Source organism: Rattus norvegicus, chromosome 7 (genome assembly GCF_021556685.1).
Source record: "Rattus norvegicus strain SHRSP/BbbUtx chromosome 7, alternate assembly SHRSP_T2T, whole genome shotgun sequence".
Classification (NCBI taxonomy): domain Eukaryota; kingdom Metazoa; phylum Chordata; class Mammalia; order Rodentia; family Muridae; genus Rattus; species Rattus norvegicus.
Window position 1 is genome coordinate 80,546,906 of NC_141540.1, and position 17,643 is coordinate 80,564,548.

The following is a 17,643-nucleotide window of genomic DNA, read 5'->3' on the forward strand; positions in this document are numbered from 1 at the left end:
CTAGGTTAAAGTGACATCTGTGGCCCTTACAGTGTGTCTCAAATATTCCCGCAGCCCGGGCACCACCCTCCTACAATTCATGGCTGCAGTTCTGTGTTCTTGCTGTAGGATGCTGCATGAATGTCCATAGACTGCAGCTTTTGTGCTCTAACACTCCTGGGACCCTTGCTTCTGCTGCACCTGTCAGATCAAGGCTTCTTGAAGCCTAAGAATGAAGATTAGAAGTAAAAAAAGTCCCAAGCTTTTCCCAGTTGATAAAATCTAGCAAAATCAAGCTTAAAACCAAGCTTCCTTTTAAAAAAGTGATTTAAGCAGCACAGCGCTCTCAGGAACAGAGGAGGTTGAAGGCGAGCTGTAATTGCCTCATCTAAGAAGCCCGTTTCATTGGAGGACTCAAAGGACAAATGGCTTTCTAAAAAGATCACAAGGGAAGCAGACAAGCCCTGCCTTTCAATGGGGCAGATAAAAGGCTTATATATGATGAAGGATTTAGGACCAAGAGCATCTTTTTTCCTGTGAGATCTTTCTTCTAGGCCCAGCAGACGAATATCATCCTACAATGTTGCAAGTTGGGATCTGATTCACTTGGTGTCTTCAAGATGTTTAAGATGGACATTTTCTGACAAGACAGAACGCTGTTAAGTTTGTATTGCAAAATAAATGAAGTCCAGCAGTCAAAACGAAAGTGTTTGAATGGATGCTTTGGAGAGGTGGTTTTCTGAAGGGGGCAAAATGGTTAAAAACGCTCGCTGATGTGAAGGATGGAGTTCGAGACCTGGAGGACGTGGACACACCATCTCTAAGCCAGACATCATCTCCAACTGACAACCACTTCCAAATAAAAATTTAGTTTTCTCTAAGGAGATCTCAGTGAGGAAAAACAGACTACTCTTTTTTTTTTTTTTAGCTTTTATATTCTAAATTTTATTTGTATCATCTTTCACAACTTTTTTTTTTATTAACTTGAGTATTTCTTATATACATTTCGAGTGTTATTCCCTTTCCCGGTTTCCGGGCAAACATCCCCCTCACCCCTCCCCTTCCTTATGGGTGTTCCCCTCCCAACCCTCCCCCCATTGCCGCCCTCCCCCCATAGACTAGTTCACTGGGGGTTCAGTCTTAGCAGGACCCAGGGCTTCCCCTTCCACTGGTGCTCTTACTAGGATATTCATTGCTACCTATGGGGTCAGAGTCCAGGGTCAGTCCATGTATAGTCTTTAGGTAGTGGCTTAGTCCCTGGAAGCTCTGGTTGCTTGGCATTGTTGTACTTTTGGGGTCTCGAGCCCCTTCAAGCTCTTCCAGTTCTTTCTCTGATTCCTTCAATAGGGGACCTATTCTCAGTTCAGTGGTTTGCTGCTGGCATTCGCCTCTGTATTTGCTGTATTCTGGCTGTGTCTCTCAGGAGCGATCTACATCCGGCTCCTGTCGGTCTGCACTTCTTTGCTTCATCCATCTTGTCTAATTGGGTGGCTGTATATGTATGGGCCACGTGTGGGGCAGGCTCTGAATGGGTGTTCCTTCAGTCTCTGTTTTAATCTTTGCCTCTCCCTTCCCTGCCAAGGGTATTCTTTTTCCTCATTTAAAGAAGGAGTGAAGCATTCACATTTTGATCATCCGTCTTGAGTTTCGTTTGTTCTAGGGATCTAGGGTAATTCAAGCATTTGGGCTAATAGCCACTTATCAATGAGTGCATACCATGTATGTCTTTCTGTGATTGGGTTAGCTCACTCAGGATGATATTTTCCAGTTCCAACCATTTGCCTACGAATTTCATAAACTCGTTGTTTTTGATAGCTGAGTAATATTCCATTGTGTAGATGTACCACATTTTCTGTATCCATTCCTCTGTTGAAGGGCATCTGGGTTCTTTCCATTTTCTGGCTATTATAAATAAGGCTGCGATGAACATAGTGGAGCACGTGTCTCTTTTATATGTTGAGGCATCTTTTGGGTATATGCCCAAGAGAGGTATAGCTGGATCCTCAGGCAGTTCAATGTCCAATTTTCTGAGGAACCTCCAGACTGATTTCCAGAATGGTTTTACCAGTCTGCAATCCCACCAACAATGGAGGAGTGTTCCTCTTTCTCCGCATCCTCGCCAGCATCTGCTGTCACCTGAGTTTTTGATCTTAGCCAATCGCACTGGTGTGAGGTGAAATCTCAGGGTTGTTTTGATTTGCATTTCCCTTATGACTAAAGATGTTGAACATTTCTTTAGGTGTTTCTCAGCCATTCGGCATTCCTCAGCTGTGAATTCTTTGTTTAGCTCTGAACCCCATTTTTTAATAGGGTTATTTGTTTCCCTGCGGTCTAACTTCTTGAGTTCTTTGTATATTTTGGATATAAGGCCTCTATCTGTTGTAGGATTGGTAAAGATCTTTTCCCAATCTGTTGGTTGCCGTTTTGTCCTAACCACAGTGTCCTTTGCCTTACAGAAGCTTTGCAGTTTTATGAGATCCCATTTGTCGATTCTTGATCTTAGAGCGTAAGCCATTGGTGTTTTGTTCAGGAAATTTTTTCCAGTGCCCATGTGTTCCAGATGCTTCCCTAGTTTTTCTTCTATTAGTTTGAGTGTGTCTGGTTTGATGTGGAGGTCCTTGATCCACTTGGACTTAAGCTTTGTACAGGGTGATAAGCATGGATCGATCTGCATTCTTCTACATGTTGCCCTCCAGTTGAACCAGCACCATTTGCTGAAAATGCTATCTTTTTTCCATTGGATGGTTTTGGCTCCTTTGTCAATAATCAAGTGACCATAGGTGTGTGGGTTCATTTCTGGATCTTCAATTCTATTCCATTGGTCTATCTGTCTGTCTCTGTACCAATACCATGCAGTTTTTATCACTATTGCTCTGTAATACTGCTTGAGTTCAGGGATAGTGATTCCCCCTGAAGTCCTTTTATTGTTGAGGATAGCTTTAGCTATCCTGGGTTTTTTGTTATTCCAGATGAATTTGCAAATTGTTCTGTCTAACTCTTTGAAGAATTGGATTGGTATTTTGATGGGGATTGCAATAAGGGAAGGCCATGTGTCCTGCAGTAGGCGGCCACCAGAGAATCAACCCGCAGGCGTCTCTGAAGGGGTTTTCATCGCACAGTGTCATGTCTGGTTTTTCTTTCTTTTTCAAATTTTATCTTATTTTTATTTTATTATATACTTTTCTTCTCTCTTTTTGCCCTGCAGGTTCTTCGTCTATGTATCATGCCGGTCAGTGGGAGGTTTTATGGGATTTCTGAGGGTGGAGACTAGTGAGTCTCTACTTCAGTGCTTATTCCTTGTGCCTCTTCTTGGGCTTTCTCCCTTCCGTTTGTCCGTTTGTTTATTTTGTCCTATCCTGACATGTTAGTTGTTTTTATCATAGTAGGGAATAGTATCATATAGTGTAATACAGTGTAGTCCCGTAGAAGCCTGTTTCTTTTCTAATAAGAGACAGAAAGAGGGTGGACCCAGATAGGAGGAGATGTGAGGAGGACCTGAGAGGAGAAAAGTGAGGGGAAACCATAATCAGGATATATTATTTGAGGGAAAACATCTATTTTCAATAAAAGAGAAAAATTAATGCTGATGAGATATAATTAATTTTAGTAGAAAAGAGGCCATGGATTTGAAGGGGAGTGGGGGATGTTTATGGATGGGTTTAGAGGGGAGAGATGTAAATTTTGCTCTCAAAAATATTTAAATCTGTACTGAAATGGCTCTGTGAAGTGAAGGGATGGAAGAGAAACCAGGGAGAATTTGAAGGCAGGAGTCTCTGAAACTAAGGAACGCGTGCTAACGGGGGAGTTGTTCTATGCACAGTGACCGCCATTACAAATTGTCTGCCCTGCTGGAATGCTGCAGTCTAGCAACTTCCCACTGACTCGTCCATAGAACATTTGACATTTGTGAACGATGAGAAGTCAGAATAGTCCAGAGAAACAAAAACATCTTACGTTAAACAGAGAGAAAACAGGCCACTGAGCGTATTTACACCTCTAGAAGTGAAATGCGTGCACGAGTGGGCAATTATGAACGGAGGCTGAGGAAACGGATGTGAAGGGCCTCATTCGCGCACTGATTCTGTGAGCTGGGCTGAGATTTTTAAGAGGCGGTTGACATGGAAAAACATCAAATCAGCTTTCTCTACTTCACACCGAATAAAGGACGTGACTTTGATCTTTCTCACCCGAAGGCTTATCAGAGAGAGAGAGAGAGAGAGAGAGAGAGAGAGAGAGAGAGAGAGAGAATTAGATGCTTCCTTCTAAGCAAGGCACCACAGAAGTGCAGTCACACTAACACGTGACGCACATTCTAGGCATTATCACCAGCAGCTGAAAGAATTGCTTCCTCTTTCTCAAGGAAGGTGTCTGACAGGGTGTCATCGCACCCAGCGTTTCCCTTCCAGTCAGAGCAGCAATTCTGTGGTTCTGGTCACATGTCTGCATCTCTCTTCTCCCAGCCCTGAATGCCTCCTTGTCACTTCTATCCCCCTCCCTCTGCCTGTGTTCTCACAAAGACGTGAGAAGTGGGAGGTTGGTTGCTTTAATTATCGCACAATGCATACGTGGAACCGAATGTCACAATAGATCCCGTGAGCAGCTACGATTGTTCCGATATGAAAGAAAAAAAAAAAAAGAGTGGATTCTAGAATCCAACTCTTGTGCTCTGGCAAAACTGCTCATTCTTCCCCTGTAGACTCCAGTTCCTCTGAGTTTCATTTTGTTTCATTTTTATCTCTGCACTTCTGGATGTGGAAACCAGGGCCTCACTATTTCAGTCAGCACCCCACCAGAGCCCAGCTCCAATCTATTGGGATATCTCGAATCTTTTTGAATCTGGCTCTTTTCCTACGGGGTATATACACTCTAAGTCATAGACCAGGTCGTTTGATGCTCATCACACAGTAGGTGCTTTATAAATATGAAATGGCCTAATAGAAGGATTTCAGGGTGTTTTTCCTGCTTCATTTCCTAACCTTGGTGGCCTGACTGTGTTCTGGAAGCAGAATGTTGAGTTAAATAGAAAGTGGATACACAGCCCAGGAACTCTGGTAAGCGGTGTGAGTTAATTAGTAATAAATAGGAAAAGGTGTCACAGCTATCGTCCTCAGTGGCCTCTTGTCCTTTACAGGAGATGGGTTCATCGAAGCCTACAGTACTCGGTAGTGGTAGTACTATCAACACAGGTATGAGCTCAGAGTCATTCCTGCGTTCCTGCAGTGTTGATTCTGATGAGGAGCTGTTTAAGAGCTTGCCCAAGGCTCACATAGTTCAACACCTAGAGACACTGCAGGGGTAGGAAACACTTTCACCTCAGGAGGATAGTCTCTGCATGTCCCTGCTGGCTTAGTTACTCTTCTGTCTCTGTGATAATTCAAGGAAGGAAGCAGTTACTGTGGTCACTGGGATTTTGACAAAAATCTTCCTTTCACAGCCTCTCAAAAATATAGATCTGAAGTTCTACCTGAATGTCAAGTCTGGGATCACTAAAAGCTGTCCCTCTAAGGGGTCAGGACAGACATGAGTGTCATATATGGTCTTCTGGCCTCACCTGGGACTGGTGTCACAGCACTTGGAAGAAGTCCTGTTCTTCTCCAAGCAGCTCCCTGTGTCTTTATTGCATCGCCAGGTGACACCCTTCATGTGCCACTCCTCATGTGACATCCCTCATCCTTTATTGGTTTCCAAAAGAGGCTGCCTGCACTGTGAAGGTCCAGGTCAGACTTAGAATCTTCTCTGCCAGTCTGGTTGGTCTTGTGTCATGGATAAGTGGACAACGTCCTAACACAGAAGAAGGGGCAGTGACATGCATGTCCTGGCTTTGACTACAAGGGCCCCAGTCTAAGGTAACTCACGGTGAAGGGAAGCAGACCAGGAGACAGCTGGAAAAGGCCTTCTGTCTTTGCCATACATTCTGCTCTTAGGTGGGAGCCACCACAGGCTTGGAGTTGGGGTTCGGGGTGAGTGCTGCTGTACTATCCCTGAGCAGTCTTCTCCCACAGAGTTCCAGGATTCCTTTAAGAAACATCTTTTCCTCACTGGAGAGAAATTTGGTGAGGAATCAGCCAGGCTACTCGCCTGTACCCTAACCAAGAAATGGAAGGGCGTGTCTTCTTCCCCAGTAGCAAGAAAAATTGAAATGTTTAGAAGGTACAAACACACACACACACACACACACACACACACACACACACACACACACACGCGCGCGCGCGCGCATGCACAGACCACACCCTGTTTTAGACTGTCCTATGATACCCTGGGCTCTCTCAGTGACTGAGCCTCAGAGTTCCCCTTGGCCTTCGCCAGACTATATCTTCACATCAGTAAGCATAGTCGGTTTCTGTAATCTGCTGTCAAAGACTGACAGGGAACGGTGTGTCCTTAGGGGAACAACTCATTTAATGAAGTCCTATGGACACTGTCACAGTACAATTCACAGCAGCCAAGTTGCAGAATCAGCTCCAGTGTGTGTCCAGAGCTGAAACGATCCTTAAGACCCGGTACCTACGTGCAATGGAGGATTATTCAGCCATAAAGAAGAACAAAATACTGTTATTTACTACTAAATGGATACAAGTAGAAGGCGCCATGTTAAGTGGAATAGCTCAGCACAGATGTCTCATGTCACCTCTTAGATAGGATGTTAAACAAAATGCTGACCTGAAGACAGAATAGTAATTATCAGAGACTGCGGTGGTGCAGACAGGCAGACGACGAGGCTCAATCTGACCAACGTGGGCACATGTGGAGTGTAGGAGACTTTACGTCAAATACTATTTATATGTACAGAGAGAGAGGGATTGCAAAGATATTTTTGAGGCAGAGTTCAAACGCCCTGAGTAGAGATTACAAGCAAATCTGCCTAGGGGACAGATACGGATGTGGACTTGCTGACTTGTGAGCAGAGGAGAACTGACAATCAGGTCCTTTTCCAGCCTCACAGACATGCAGAGAATCTTGTGCACATCCGTCCATCACATTGCTGACCAACATCTGTCCCAACTGCTCGGTGATTAACACCCTTCTTTCCCTGCAGTGAAGTGGGCTGTTGTCTTCTCATTAGCAGATTGACAGGGAACGTGTTCTCTCCTGGCCACTGAGCAGGAGGAAGCTGACCTTCGGCAAGCTCACCCCCAGCCAGTATCACAGGAATCACAGACAGGTCTCACAATGAAGGGGCGTCACCCCTGTCTACTGTGTGCCCGTTATGATTTATACTATCTAAAGCAGATGATGCCCACAGGGAAGCAGAGGCCTCAAAGTGGCTTCCTGACAGTCAATGGCGCTCTATCAACCAGTCAGCAGCCTGCTTGTTCAGATGAGATCACTCAAGCAAAGCTGGCCCAGGCAGCAGCCCTGCCTCTGAGCATCCCAAGAAAACAGCCTGGAGGAAGAGGCATTCCTTAGAGCACCGTGGGTCTCCCGGACCCTGGGAAAGTGACTTGTCTAGGCATTCTACTGTACTCTTTCTAGATCCTTCATTTTATCCATGGTATGAATGGATCCCTATGAGATTGCCAGGAGAAGCAAACTGCAGAGAGAAAGTCAGTACAACCCTCTCAGTGCCATTAGTGGCATCCTCATTTCTCCACGTGATGATGCCTTGAGTACTCAGCGTGAAGCAGGAATAGTTCACTGATACATTTTCCTATCACCTAGGAAGGAGATGCAGTTATTACTTCTGTGCTGCGGGGGAGGCTGAGGCTTAAAACGGATTAGTGTTCACCCATGCACATAGCCTACACTCAGGAAGCAGAGGCATGGGTAGGAGTTATTGTATAAATGATATATGATGAGTTATTGTATATGTTTTATGATAGATGAGCTATATATATACATATACATATATACATACATATACATATACATATATACATACATATACATATACATATATATATATATATATATATTATATGATCTTGTGTCTTTGGCTTCAGAAGCTGAGCTCCTACCACTGAGAGAAACTGCCTTGGGGAACCCTGCAAAAAGTGGACAGTTTGCTGGAAACATTCTTCACCCCCAGAAATAAATAAGAAGTCAGCTCCTGTTCATCCTTCCAAGCTTCTCAGTCAGCTTGCTCTGTGGTACCAAAGGACTCCAGATGCTAGTAAAATTTCCTTTGCTGGAATTGGCCGGTCATTCTCAACATGACTATAGTCATGACTATAGTCAAAACGCACAAGCGTTTTGCTTTTCTGATGTATGTTCTAACTTCTGTCAGCTCCATGGTCTTGACAAGCTATGTAAATGGAGACCGGAGTAGGCAGGTCTCTGTCAGTGCCAGCTGGTGTCACCTCAAGTGCACAGTTGTCATTAGCAGAGCTGTTCTCGCTGCACGAATCAACCTTTCCATACCAGCGTCCCCCGGAGAAGAAGATGGGAATCACTTCAACCACATTATCAATCTAAATGGAACAATGGCTTGGAACCTGACTGATACTCATTGATGACTAGACATTTAAGGCGGGTTCCTAAAAACACTGCCCTCACACTGACTAAGAGGAAATAACTAATCCTGAGCCCTGCTCTTTTGCTTTAGACTGAAATATAGGCCACGGCTGGTGGTATAGATCACAGCAGCATAAATAGACACTAGAAATGTGGGGTAGGTACTGTGTCCTTCACCCCGTGTACCTCACACAGCACTGAACATCTAGAAGGAATTTGTATGCATGCTCATTTCTATGAAAGTAAGTTATTAGCAAAATGCTGTATTGCTACTTAACATAAATACTGCATATTTTAATCACTAGCTTGCAGAAAATGAGAAACTAAAAATAATTTAATGTTGTGAAGAAATAGGAATTGAATAGCAGTATGCAAGGAGGCACATCCTATGAATACTGAGCAGGTAAGTGCTTAGAGATGAAGGATGATTATTAGGTTTTTGAAAGGCTAGTCTTCTGGCCTGGCTAGTAAGAGTTAGAAATAGCTTCCTGGGGTGGCATGTGGAAATGGCCCTATAATTTTGTGACTTTCCTGGGAGGCTCCTTCGCCTTTGATAGATGACATCTCTTGACATATTCCCCAGGCACAGCCCCAGAGAGAAAGAATTGGTTCTTACACAGGAGGTGACTGGGATAAAGCCATGCAGTGTCCTTCTTAAAAGTACTCTATGGGTCAGGCTCCTACAGAAACAAAGATGGGAGCAAGAAATAGCTGAGGGGTTCAAAAATTCACTATTCTGTTTTGATGGAAGAAGGTGACCTATTTTTCTTCCATTCTCACCACAGAAGACAACCTCCCCTCCAAAAAAAGGAAACAAGAAGAGGGAAAGAGGAGATGGGGGGAGGGAAAGAGGGAGGAAGAGGAGGAGAAAGAGGAGGTGGAAAAGGAGAAAGAGGAGGAGGAAGAGGAAGAGGAGGAGGAGGAGGAAGAGGAGGAGGAGGAAGAAGAAAGTTGTTAGTGGGCATACTGGCCGACAGAGGAATGCAAGCAAAGGGAATGCAACAGGTGGAACCAGCAGGCAACCACAGCCATGCAGGCAACCACAGCCATGCAGGCAACCACACCCATGCAGGCAACCACACCCATGCAGGCAACCACAGCCATGCAGGCAACCACACCCATGCAGACAACCACAGCCATGCAGGCAACCACAGCCATGCAGGCAACCACAGCCATGCAGACAACCACACCCATACAGACAACCACAGCCATGCAGACAACCACAGCCATGCAGGCAACCACACCCATGCAGGCAACCACACCCATGCAGACAACCACAACCATGCAGGCAACCACACCCATGCAGGCAACCACAGCCATGCAGGCAACCACACCCATGCAGGCAACCACAGCCATGCAGATATCCACAACCATGAAGGCAACCACACCCATACAGATATCCACAATCATGCAGGCAACCACAGTCATACAGAAAACAGCACCCATGCAGGTAAACACATGCAGATAACCTGAAGCTAAAGACTTGGGGGAAATACACAGAGGGTTTGCAGCAAAGAAAGTTGGATAATGGGCTGGAGAGAGACTATGGCCTCTTCACCCAGCTCCAAGCGCCAAACATGATCTCTTTGTTTCTTTCAGGCAATGGTAAGGCAGAATTTTGGTGAAATTACATTGGCTGTTGGTCATCTACTGAGTAAAGATAGAGTTTCAAGTTGTAATAGTTTACATATGCTTGACCTAGGGAGTGGCACTATTAGAAGGTGTGACCTTGTTGGAGGAAGTGTGTCACTGTGGGGCGGACTTGGAAACCCTCCTCCTAGCTCCTCCTAGGTTGCTGAGGCTGTTCCTGGCTTCCTTCGGGTGAAGATGTAGAACTCGACTCCTCCTGCACCATGTCTGCCTGGATGGTGCCGTGGATGCTTGATGGTAATGGACTGAACCTCTGAACCTGTAAGCTAGCCCCAATTAAATGTTGTCCTTTATAAAACTTGCATTGATTGTAGTGTCTCTTCACAGCAATAAGAACCTAACTAAGACTTTAGATTAATAATGTTTTGAAGTAAAACTTAACACATTATCTCATTCCCAGCAAGCATAGGATGGCAAAACTTTTAGCATGTCCACTAAGGCTGGAAAATCTTAATCAGGGAAGGGACTCACGGGACTCAGGACCTTGATGGGTCCTGGGAATGGAACCGGTGGTCAGGCTTAGCAGCAAGCCCCTCCACTCGCTAAGCCATCTAGGGAGAGTGTTACAGAAGATCCTGAGAACCACCCCCCTTCCATAAGGACACATCACAGGCCAGATATAGTGAAGGTCTCAGTGACTCCAGCTGCCATGATTTAAAATGGCAGCAGGCAACTCTAACCGGAGCAAACAGCTGTGCAAGAGCCAAAGGTAGGACTCTGAACTCTGGGTAGAAGAAGACTTCCATTCGTTAGTGAAAAGTTGCTTGTTTAAACCTCATTGCAGGCTATGCACACTTAACAGGAAACAAACTGAGACAAAATATTTATGCAATATGCAGGTGCCACCTTATGCTAATATGTCACATTAAATATTAAAAATACCCACAAACCCTTGCTAGCCAGCATCGTTGAACCATATGGCATTAGTGGGGTATACTCATCTCAGTGGAAGTTGGTTCTAGCCATGCTACCTCTACCTATTCTCTAGTCCCAGCGGTGGCTGCCCTCCTGGCTCTCTGTCATCGAACCCCGTTCACATTCTCTAATAACCACAACCCTCGCTACCCAGCATTGCCGAGCTATATGGGATTAGCAGGGTATATTTATCTCAATCAGCAAAGCATCTCACCCGCTAAGCTCCCAATCTCCTTCCCACACTACTGTCTGAGCCCAGCAGCAGTCACCCTCTTGTAACTCTCTCTTGTTGCTCACTCTACCCAAGTGGTTATAGTCACAACTCCCAGCAACTTATTAAAATCAAGACTCAATAAGTTTGTAATTTAGCTATCAGATTTATCTCAGTAATTTATCTCAGTAAATTTACACTCCACAAAATGCTCGCACAATAAACTCACAACCAACTGATAAAGATATAAACCACCCACCTATGATAAGACAAATTGACCTATAAAAATCCATCCCCTAAGAAATATTCATAACTACCTGTGGCCATTTAAGGCCACACGAATCTGGGTTGTCCTTCTCTGCCTCCATCTTGGTTTTCCTCCCTTTCTCTTCTCTCTACCCTTACCAAAACTCTGTCCCCACCCCCTTTCTCACTGACCAATCACAGGCCCTGCCCCATCCAGTGCCAGCCCTCACCTACATAAAGACAACAATCTACACTTAAATATTTCTCTGCCCCGTGATGATTATTCAAACACCAACATTCACCTTTAAGTTGACGATGCTACTTATAATCCAACTGTCTAACCGTTTCTTTAGACATTTTAAGCGTGCAACCAAGAACAAAAGAATGTTTTCTCTTTTCTTTTTGTTCCTCTTTCCTTCCCTCCTCTCCCTCCCTCCCTCCCTTCCTTTCTTTTCTTGAATCAGGGTCTCTCTCTGCAGCCCTTGACCATCTCTAACTTGATAAGTAGCCCAAGCCAGCCTCTCTAATCACTGCTTCAATCGCTGTTGGAACTCTTCACTGTGGAAAAACGGTCCAAGAGGCACAGAAGGCTTCCTCAATGTCTCAGTGGAGATGAGGGTGTCAGAGAATGGTTATTCAGTGTGAGGGATCTGCAATCTCCAATAACTAAGCCACAGTTGGTCAACTACAGGTCCTGGTCTGCAGCCCAAAGCTGGCCAGCAGCCTGCGTCTGTCAAATAAAGTATTATTGGTATGCAGTTGCTCTCATTCACTTAGAAGTTACCTATGAATAGTGATAGCAGAGACCTGCGGCCCACGGATCTCGCAAGAAGTATTTGGACACTCACCATTTATTTTTTTTTTTAACTTTTCTGATGTTTTAAATGTCTCCAGGGGCAAAAATAAAACCACACAACACACTTCTGGTGGGTGGAGGATGAAGATTAAACCGTAGCAAGTGGGAGAGCCACCCAAGGCAAAAAATGGCAAGACCGGAAAGAGATAAAGAAAGAGAACTAAGAAAAAATAAATGAAGACGAGAGCACTGAGGAAGGCAGGAGCAGCAGCAGCTGTGATCTGGAAGTCATGGAATTAGCAGCAAATTCACGTTCTAGGCATTGACCAGCCCTGTGAGACCCAAGTGGGTGCATGCGCATGGCTTTACTCAACAGCCCACGTTACTACGTCCTTGTAACCAATGGAGAAGTGGAAACCTACAGAGAATGGGAGCCTTTGTAGGAGTCACTCAGGATCTGAGTGACAGGACCAGAAGCCAATCACAAGTAGGTAACTCCTCCCGCCACCACAGGTCCTGCTCAAAAACAAAACAAAACAAAACAAAACAAAACAACAAAACAAAACAAAACCTGGATGCTCTTCCGGCCTTGGAATGAGTCTGATCTTAATTAGCTGTTTTCCAGCTGGTTGGGAATTCAGAGACAGGTAATCATCTCTGTCTTCTGCCTGATGCATTCTAGCCTTTCATCCACCCTCCTGATATAGAGGATCTCTGAGGCTCTGTCAGAACCCACAGCACAGCCTGAATCCCAATTAGCAATCCACTGTAGATCTTGAGCTTGACCCGGACCAAATGGCACCTGCTCCTAAGAAGCATAACTAATGAGCTGCTAGCTCCCGGGGCATCGTGGGAATGCGGCTCTCAATCAGGTACAAGGCTTCCACGTGAGGCAAAGATGGGAGAAAGCTAAACAAACAACCAAAACCCTGTAGAAATGCAGACTGCCATCTGACTCAGCTTCTCCGTGGAGCGAGCCTGAGGGCAAACTCACCCAGAGCTGAGATGGAAAGGCAGTGACACCCAGGGGGGCATGAGGAGTTATCTGTCACAGCCAGATACTCTGAGATCCGCTGCCTTGAACAGGCTGGGGAAATAATAACCTAGCTCATGGGATGGCTGAAATTCTGAGCGCTGCTGCAGAGAATTAGTGTCGAGCAGCTCCCTGGCTCTACAGAGCAACTTTGACTATAATCATTCTCTCTGGCTGATTCGGGCACTGAGGCAGAGAGAGGCTATAGTGTTCACCTCGCTCAGTAGCTGGGTGGGGTTACTAGCCAGACAGCCCATCCCCAGAGACCATGCCTTCAACTGGGACAGTAGTGACCTTTCCCTGACTGCCCTTCGGGGAAGGCTGAGCCCTCACAGTGTTAACTCACACACACAATGAAGACCACCTGGCCTGCTTTGAAGCTCTTCTCTGGTCTTCTCAGCTGTGTGAACTGGGAAGCACTCCATCTCAGGACCCTCATCCTTGAAAGGGATCCTTGAAGTGAATGTTCAGCTGGATAATGGCACACATGTTTCAAAGGGGGTAAAGGGCAGTCATTTTGTATGGCACGTTTGTCGTATAGCTGTTTCTTCCACATTAAAGAATTCCCTCATGGCCATAAAGGAGGGGCTTAGCTCATGAGGCTCGCAAGAAATGTATGATGCAGGAAGTTCATGGAACTTGTAAACTTCAGAAGCCTCTCCCACTACCCAGAAAACACTTGGTGTGGAGAGAGGACTTTTATAGCTTCTGGTAATTACACAGGAAACTCATGGTACAACATCCGTGAGTCCTCATTCATGCTGGGATACAGGGCTTTTCAGTAATGCAGCTCCTGTGAGTAGCCCCTCACAAATCCTCCTGAGAGTAACCCCAGAAGATTCATTGCTTCACTAAGCTAGACTTGGGCGTAATCGTTTTGTTGTCCTGTCAATGGTACACTCTCTGCAATGAAAATAGGAGATGAAGTTGTCTACTAAGACACTGAATGGCAGGAAGGCGGGGCTCAGACCTACAATGCTCACCCTGCCCTGCATCTTCCTTCAGGTGCTGTGGCTCCTGGGCCATGCATGTGTGCTTGGGTCCAAGACCAGTGGCGTTACACCACCGAAGACACGTGAACCATGGGGCTCACTGTCTCTGAGATCCCTCATACTAGGGTTCTTCTTGTCCTGCTTTCTCCTGTCAGCCCTGTCTCTCTCCATGCCAGCACCCTGCCATCTGGACTTCAAGCTCCAGCATCAGATACAGAGAATGAAACTGCAATCCCAGCCAATGTAGAAGGTCAATCTTACCTATATGTGTGAGAAGTGTATGAATATACACAGAAAGAAAGACAGACAGACAGATGCACACACACACACACACACACACACACACACACACACACACACACACAAACTCTGACATATCCTAGATGGTTTATATCTGGTCTCGTTGCTCAGAAGGAGCTATCTTTCTCTTTTAAAATCTGAAATGATTCACCTTTGAAGTCACTTGTTTTCCTTGCATGTACTAATAGCATCTCCATGGTTCAAAGCATAGTTGAGGCTGTCTCTGATGAGTGTGATAACAAGGTTTAGTTATGGCTTCGATTTACCGAATGCTTATCTATGAGACTCTGATGTTAGAAGCGAGTCATACCCTATTTTATCTAATCCTCATTACACTGAGGCTCAGGAAAACTGGGTCAGTCACCTCTATCCATAAACAGGAATCTTTGTCACTCAAACATCAAGAGGTCAGCCATAGTATGTCACTTCCTGCTGGAAGTGACACTTCCAACATGTCTGGAACTAAACACACCTGAAATTCTTCCCCAGATCTTTCCAGAAATGCTAGGGCCCCTTAAGAAAAAATTAGGGGTCAAAATATACCAACAAAACAAAACAAAACAAAACCATCTTTGGAAAAGATGTTTCACCTATGAGGGTTTTTTTTGTTTGTTTTTGGTTTGTTTTTTTTTTTTTGTTTTTTTTTTTTTTTGGTTCTTTTTTTTGGAGCTGGGGACCGAACCCAGGGCCTTGCACTTCCTAGGTAAGCGCTCTACCACTGAGCTAAATCCCCAGCCCCTTGCTTTTTTTTTTTTTTAAAGGAAAATATACTAATGTGCATAAGCTTGTATCTAACCCATTTTCCCCAAAGAGGTCGTCCAAGACAGCATATCACCGTGCTTCACTTCATCAGACCTTGCATACAAAATGTTCTCACAAGGACCAGCAAAGTGATAACTGGGCAGAGGAGAAGTGGTGGGTTTGCCCTGTATTTGGAAATTAGATGCTGGTAAATTGAAAGCAGGGCAACACCTTGGGTGTTTTATCAAATCATCACTTGCATCATCAAACCTTTCTTGTCTCTTATTTCACACAAGTGAGGTCAGGTTGCTAATGAGGGCTATGATGTTACCATAGAGGAATTAGGCTCTTAGAGCTGTGGAGGATCTTAACGTGACTGTTTCATACCTCTGGCCTCGCAACTCCATCTGCACCACTGTACTCATCTCTGGCTTCAATTGTAACAAAGCATGGAGTGAAAGAAGGTGGGGAGAGAGAGAGGGAGGGAGAGAGGGAGGGAGGGAGAGAGGGAGGGAGGGAGAGAGGGAGGGAGAGAGAGAGGGAGGGAGGGAGAGAGGGAGAAAGAAGAAAACAAAACAAACTCCATGTTGGTAAAGGAATGTAGCCAAGTCTTAACTGTTAATGAGTCCCCAACCAGCCTCTCTCTCATCTGTGCACTTATTGCCCACCTACTGCATACCCTGCAGGCACTGTTCTGGGAGCTGAGGCTGGGCCAAGAACAGAGGAAAATCCCTGGCCCTTGAAGTTGACATTCCACTCTTGATGTTTCTGAATTAAAAAGAATTTCTTTGCTGTAAACAGGATTCTGACCTAAGTTAAAGAGCAAGATTAGCATTTCAATGATAGCGATGGGCGTGGCACCTCATAGTTTTACCCTGAACACTTTCCAGGGACCACAGCATTTATGTCTCAGAAACGTTGGAGAGCTTGCAAGAAATGGGATAGAACCCTTTGATGATGATGATGACGATGATGATGATAATAATAATAAACAAAAACAATAATAAATTATGTTACGTGAAGAAATAGTAACAGGCATGAATTGATATTCCTCTATAAGAAAAAAAAACAAAACCTGGTGACTAATAAACGGAAAAAGCACTTGGCTTCATTAGTGCTCAAATATCAGCAATTTGCAGCTGAAAGGTAATAATTCTTACATAAAAAGAAGCAAGAAGTGGAAGGAGAGAAACCGGTTGTGCGGCAGCATGAGCAGACTGCTAGGACGGGTCTGCGGGTCTGCCGTTAGTAGTTGATACAATGGAAACAATCAGAGGAGCTGGTTTTAAAATAGCAAAACTTTAAAAACTGTAAAAGGTACTCATTACCATGAGCCCAGAAGAGGGACTTCACAGAGAAGTGTCAGATAATCTTCCCCGAGGCCCCTGCTCCATGCTGTCAGGCTGCTCTCCTGAGAATCAAAGGGTTCTAAGATATATTTGGATCACCCCCAAACTATATAATGCCTCTGCACAGTGTAGCATCCAAGGGACATTCTGGTGACATTGTGGTCAAAATAGCACCCAGCAGACCTGTCGGTGAAAGTGTGGGAGAGAAAATGAATTCGACAGGGATGAAGCCGTGATTGACAAGCCAAACTGGGATCCTGGGACCGCTGTTGATTTTTCTAAGCTTTGTTTGCCTCTAGGATTCCACATGTACATTGTGTCTCCCTGCCAGCTTCTGAAACTCTAGAGCTGTCAATTTTTTTACCCACGATGATGACTGCATTGATGTTTCTTTCTCTGCACACCCAATTTCCTTCCAATATTCACAAAATGATGATGCTATTGTTATTGTATCTGCATTTTACCGAAGGGGGGAAAAACCTACATTTTACCAAGGTCAGGGGAAACTTGACAAGTGCTGCTGGTTCTTCTCTGCCCAATTAGGTCTTAAGTTAAAAACCTGCCACTGGATTGTGAGTGCAGTCTGTTACTGTCACCTGGTATTTACTAAACTATGGGTCACAAATAAACATCAACTTCTCTTTAACCTCATGTCCAGTGTTTCGTCAGTTTCTTGGAGAGAGTTTTCCCTGTTAGGGTGAGAGATAGAGTTTTAAACTAGCTTAAAACTCAGCAACAGGATCTGACTCAGGAAGACAGATGGTTAAAAATGCAGGAGGACTGGTACAGACTCACTGACCCTCCGGATGTCACCAGACGTGAGTGAATGAGTAACGGGTTCTGTTCTGGTTCAAGCCCCCATTGTGCCCTATAGACAATGTTCCAGCCATTGTGTCCTGCAGATAGTATTCCAGGAAACCGGACTGAAGCCTAAACAGATGTGTTTCAGATGCAGATGCCTCGTCAACTCTGACAAA

At 45.0% G+C, this 17,643-nt stretch overlaps 1 protein-coding gene and 1 long non-coding RNA gene across 3 annotated transcripts in view; one reads left to right on the forward strand and one right to left on the reverse strand.

Annotated features, from left to right (window-relative positions):
- The window catches only part of Dpys (dihydropyrimidinase), a 78,505-nt gene that overhangs the window by 10,952 nt on the left and 49,910 nt on the right, over positions 1–17,643 (reverse strand).
- LOC134479715 (uncharacterized) lies at positions 5,667–8,042 on the forward strand. The gene is made up of 2 exons (XR_015624765.1): positions 5,667–5,825; positions 7,923–8,042. It is a non-coding gene; the product is annotated as an uncharacterized LOC134479715 (long non-coding RNA).